Source organism: Argopecten irradians, chromosome 2, assembly GCF_041381155.1.
Source record: "Argopecten irradians isolate NY chromosome 2, Ai_NY, whole genome shotgun sequence".
NCBI classification, from domain to species: Eukaryota; Metazoa; Mollusca; class Bivalvia; order Pectinida; family Pectinidae; genus Argopecten; species Argopecten irradians.
This window is the reverse complement of record NC_091135.1, coordinates 33,570,730-33,577,378: the sequence shown is the minus strand read 5'-3', so window position 1 is coordinate 33,577,378 and position 6,649 is coordinate 33,570,730.

Sequence of the window (6,649 nt, the reverse complement as noted above, 5' to 3'; positions counted from 1 at the left end):
TATTTATATATGGTATTGTTATTTATCATTACAAGTGTTCTGTTTATTGTAACATAATTATGCTGAAACAAATGTAATCTTATCTCGACTTTCACTTTGACCAAATACCGGAAGTGATCGTCGCTGTTGTAAACAACATGGCTTTCAGCATCATAATCGATCAAGTACTGCGCGAATTTGAAGAAAGATAACAATGGTTTTGACAGTTTATATACTGATGATAAGGAGAACAAGCACGATGTTTTAGAGCCGTTTGCTTAAGAAACTTCGGTAGAAAATGGGAAATCACCGGCTGTGTTTACACTTGCCTTATCCAGTGAATGGATCGCTATCAATACTCGATTTCTTTGAAATTATTTACTTTCACAGAAGGAATTGTGATCACAATTGTTTCGAAAACAAACAGGTATGCTGACTAATACATCAAGGAACATCTAGAACTTATACAATATTCGTGACATGGACTTCAGTCTTTCATAGCACTGACTATCAAAATGGGTGAATTCAAAATGGGCTTTGTAAATCAGATCAACATGCAAGACTGCGGGTCTACAGACAGTGTTTTGAGCACTCTATTTTTTTTTTACATCTGTAATGACCTGTGATATATTTTTGTATATTTAGAGTTTTATTTAACATATGTCATAAAAGTGTTAGTCATGGTCTCCATGGTGAGGACAGTTAAGTTGTTTACACATCTCTTCAAAAACTTTAGATTTCAAGATGTTGACAATCTTAAGTCAGTTTGTAGCATTTAAAAAGGGGATGATTGCTTGGAGAATAAAACAGAAATTTTCAGTGTACAATCCAGACACACCCGTCAAGTACAGAATTGAATTGTACATAAATTTTACTTTGTGAACACAAATAAAGTTGTAAACTGGAGAGCTATCAGTGGTCAGTATAGAGTGACGTGTATGACCTTGTAATCTGCATCACCGAACTCTATCTTCTGAAACGGTTTAACATCTACGTGGACTTCAGCAGTCCAGATCTATTTTATATATGGTAAATAATGACTAAATATTATTCTGTATATTTACACATTGAACTATGTAGCATTTATACCAGCAGTGACGTATATTGTAATATTGTTTGAAAACACAAGTGATCTATATTATTATAATTTTTACATGTAATTTCAAAATTTAAGTATGGCAGAACTGTTTTTTTATATGCATAATAAAAGGTGAGAAAGCACAATCTCCTGAAGGCTCACAGCAAGGCATTTTGGTGACTACCTGCCATTAACGGGAGAGAAAAAGTTAAAGCTAGTGCAGGTAGTGTGATGTCTTTTGTCCAGTAGAGTGTGATTTTTTCAAGTTACAACATCCTCTTTAGGCTTACAAAAATCCTGCGGAAGAATGACATGTTTCAATTTTCCAATCATTAGTAGGTTGCATTATGTTTTTAAACTTGCTTTGAGTTGTACCATACAATTGCAGAATAAGTGCATGCATACTTGTGAGCATCAGAGGTGTCAGCAGGAAGAAAAAATCTTCGTCACGATAAACAATGTTCGAGAACCATTTCCACATCTATATAAAAGGAGGATCAGGGAATCAGCTGTGTATTTTAACAGATTGTAAGTCTGTTTTATAGGCTTCCTGTATCCATATCATTGTAAGAAACTAAATTAGAGATTTATCTGTGTATTTTACCAGATGTTATTCAGTTCAGTCTATTTCATAGGCTCCATGCATGTAACTGAATTGTCAACAAGGACACCAAGGTTGGGATTTATGTTTGTATTTTGCAATTCTAGTTTAGGCTACCTGTACCCATATCAACAGTAAGGCCATAACGTGTCATATATGGTCATACTCCATTGTGTTTTTTACTGTTTTACCATGTTGTACTTTTATCTTCAACGAGGACACACAACATTGTGGAATCATCAGAGTATTTTACCCGATCGAGAATTCCATTTAAGGATATACAACTAATATCACCGAAAGGAACTTATATTCAGGAATTACCTGTGTAATTTACAAGGTGGTTACCGTAGTCTATTCTAGGCTACCTGTAACCAATTACAACACTATGTATCATTATGGTAAAGAAATTGCCTGTGCATTACGTATTACACACAGGTTGTTTTTCTATTCCAGGCTGCTGTATTTGTATCATTGCTAAGAGGCTGTCAGAGGTCATCATTACATAGGACTCCTATTTATTTTTTTTTTTAATTATTATTATTTTTTTTTTTTTCTTTTTGCATAATTACATTACAACACAATGTACACAGTCACATAAAACAATATACAGGTACACATATATATGTATTCACAATCACATATCGCTCGCGAGCACACACACAAAAACACACATACACACACCCACACATCCTCACACCCACACACTCCCACCCACACACTCACCCTTACACACACCTACATTCGTGCAAGAATGTACACACAAATATTTCATTTTAAGGGAAAATTTTAGAATTGAATTTTATAATTGTTATAAATAGCACAATATTAATATCAAGTGTATTGTTATACTAGTTTAAAATACGTATTTGAACAGGCGATGTATTTTCAATCACAACTTACAAAATCAGTTATCCAGTAATAAAAAGATTATAATGATTTATCTTGAAATATCTTATATATTTTACTCAAATGGCTTGGTAAATATCTAATGAAAAAACACATTTCTAATACTCAAATGTACATGTATCATTGTACTCTCACACATATTCTCTGCCTCAAGCGCATACACCCACACACAGTAATCACGTGCATAATGATATATTACATTTACATGATACGCGAAAAAACATAAACATTTTTGTTGCCATTTATTTTTTTAAATAATACAGGACTATTTATTTTTCATTTATTCTGGAAGAGAAATAACCAGTAATATAACTCATGTGTATGCTCCAGTTTTATTTCTCATCCGGAGCCAAAGACTTTAAACTGGAGACAGGAAAACTCTAATCTCTATGTACAATAAAACAACCAACAGCATATTGCAACCCCCCCCCCCCCCCCCCCCCCCCCCCATCCTCCCCACACATACACACTTCCCCTCTGGTTTCACTGAACAAGTTATATTTTAATTAAATCATAACTAATAATTGTTTCACCTTATATATTTAAAATATATAATTACTATTTGTTTCCTAAATCACACATTTTCATATTTTGTCAAGTATTTGTTTTCAAAAAGAATAATCACCAGTCTAATGTAAATTTGATACGAGACAAAGCTGTCCACAGATTGTCTCCCTAGAATAACAAAATTTTATCTTTTTTCATTATTTCTTTTTCAATAATCAGTTGATTGATTTTATTGACAAAATAAAAGAAGAAGGTCATGTACTGATGTGTACAAATAATATTTAAAAGCAAACAACAATTAAACTTCTTTTTTCTAAAGCTTTGTTATTTTCTTACCTGAATTTTGCCACATTTTTCAGACAGGAATAAAAAGAGCTATATTTTACATAAAATCGACCTTCAAATGACCTTTGAATGTATCCAACATATTATTTGGATGCTTCTTGGTATTTTAGAATGAAGAAAAAAAAAGGTTTTATTTTTATTTTTTTTTCAAACAATTCAGCACTCGGTACTATCCCAATATGAGACAATTCAGCACTACTAGGGTTAAAAGTACTACTAACTATATTAATAAACTTTTCTAAATAATGTAATTTTATTCTTAAAAAAAGATGTGCAATATTTTATATGACCTGTTCTAGATATGAAATGAATTATCACATGAAGTCTGAATTGTGATGCAGATATTTGAAGGAATTTCCAGATGTGTTTCTCTCATAAAATTAAAGTCTGGATGAGGACAAATCGACATAGGATATGATGTTGGTATTTTATAAATGTCAATGATTTTCTTTAATGTACAGAGTAAACAAGACTATGTTTAAAACCATGTCATGTTTTTAGATACAAAGATATGTTAAGAAGATAAAATGATTGATAAAGGAATCCAACAAATAAAAGTTGTTATAGATGTTGAAGAATATGAAGTGTTGTTAAATCTGGTAATGAAATGATTTAAGTTTGTTTTGTTTAATGTATATCCCTGTTTTAATATTTATCATAAATGAAACCTTATGTTTATTTGTTTTGTTCATTGTACCTGGACATGCCTGTAGCCTTATTTCTTACAGACGATCCTGTTATTTATGCAGGCTTGGTTGGAATATACTTCATTCTATAAAACTTACCATGTTTTTGTTGATTGTCATTCTGTAGTAACCTTGTAAACTCCTAGAGTTATGCTAATGTCATGTTAAGTTTTTATTTGTCTTAACCATACAGTAAAAGTTATCATTTCTGTGCCAAAACAGTACCATTCTAACATATGACATGGTACAAGTATATGAAAAAAATATCAATTTTTCATTTTCTTCCTTGTGTAAGCTTTTTACATTTAGGTGGTCAGTTACGTACCTTGTGATACATTAAATTCTTTGTCAACTAAATTTCAACATATGTTTGTATAAAAATGAAGTTGAACACGCGAGGAACCGTATTAACTCCTGGCGTTGGTTTGATCTATATCTTCCTTCCAATATGAAGTTGTAGATACAAGCACATTTTCTCCTGTTCAATTAAGCTTTAATTGTTAAATTGGCTCAATGTCAAAATCCGCAGTAGAGTAAAAGGGGGGTTATTATTCAAGGATTTTGGTCTGAACTATTTGATATGTAATGACTATGGGTAAGATTTTGGATTATTTGCTTTATTTTAATTCACAATAACTCATGTCCTGTGATCGAAACTGCATTTATGTGATGACATTGTGGTGCCATTCCGTATGTAAATGTTTACTAGCTATTTAAATATCACTTACAAAGAGGGTTAGAATAAGGTTAGTACATGTGCTTTTTATAGAAATTAAGGGTTATAAATAAAGGTTTGTTCTACATGTATATTATAATAAAATTATTATTGTAGCTGAAAATATAGTAGTTTTCTGGATGAATTCTTATTTCATTTTAATGAACTCCAAAAACATGCATGTTATTAAAATTTTCTGTTCAGTTTAATATGCAGTATGACCACACAATCTGAACAGCATATTTACAAGAGAATGAAGATTACTTTCATATTCCCAACTCAAATCGTTTTGAATAAGCCTGTGTACGAGTGGAAGGATCGAAGCAAGTTCTCTACACAAGTCTTTTTTTTTTTTTTCCTATGGAAAAATATCTTCCAGCCCTTCCATTTTTGTGTATCTATTAAGTGGTACGTTTTATTGGTATACCAAATATTTAGGGTCAATACAATGTATATTGTTTGATGAGATTTATGGTGCAAACATTTGTGTGGCAAATATGGTGCAAATATTTGGAAGAAAAAATGTGGTGCAAATATTGTGTGAGGTGTTTTATTTCTTTGTTGGTATTCTGTAACGTAGAACTATCAATGTATTACATTTCTGTGATCTGATGCTATTATAGGCTATATCTATCCTACATTTAAGTTCTGATGGCTTGTTACTCGCCACGTTCTTTTTCTAACCTTTGTCATGTAGCTGTGTAGATATTTTGGTAAAGTCCCAAAAGCAATTAGTTTACATATGTATATCAATAATTAATCTGGAAATAAATTGAATTACAAGCACATTATTTGTCTATGTTTCTGTTAGTTTTCCCATGGAAACCTGAAGGCTGTAGATTTGCAGTGTTCATCCCTAAGTTTCCTTCTATCATCATGTGTCCTTTAATGCACCTGTCTGTCCTTTAATGCACCTGTCTGTCCTTTAATGCACCTGTCTGTCCTTTAATGCGCCTGTCTGTCCTTTAATGCGCCTGTCTGTCCTTTAATGCACCTGTCTGTCCTTTAATGCACCTGTCTGTCCTTTAATGCACCTGTCTGTCCTTTAATGCGCCTGTCTGTCCTTTAATGCGCCTGTCTGTCCTTTAATGCACCTGTCTGTCCTTTAATGCACCTGTCTGTCCTTTAATGCACCTGTCTGTCCTTTAATGCGCCTGTCTGTCCTTTAATGCACCTGTCTGTCCTTTAATGCACCTGTCTGTCCTTTAATGCACCTGTCTGTCCTTTAATGCAAATGCACCTGTCTGTCCTTTAATGCACCTGTCTGTCCTTTAATGCGCCTGTCTGTCCTTTAATGCACCTGTCTGTCCTTCTTCACATTATCTTATCCTGGGCTTATAGATATTAATCTAAGTAAAATAAATGTATAATATTTGATAAGAAAAGTACGCAAAATTCACTATTGCACCAACTTGTTCAAAACTGCTTTTGTGCTTAAATTTGATTACGCTAAAATAGTTTCTTTACCGTATTTTGACCTGTGACCACCATTTACATACAAGTTTTGTCAGGGCCCCACTTCTAAATCAAACAGCACTTAGAACTGCATACTTGGTATATAGAAGGTGATAAACTGGACCCCATACTAAAAGTACAGTAGGTCACTATGACCTAGTTTGACAATTTTGAAATAAGTTCAAAGAACAAGAGGTCAAGATGCCTGTATCTCTCACCTGATTTGTAATGCTAAGTAATGTTCTCAATACATTGTTTCTTTTCTGAAGGAAATTTACCTCTTAATTTCCCTATTGGGCCCCACTCTTTCTGCTCCATGTTTCTTTTATGAAGGAAATTTACCTCTTAATTTCCCTATTGGGACCCACTCTTTCTGC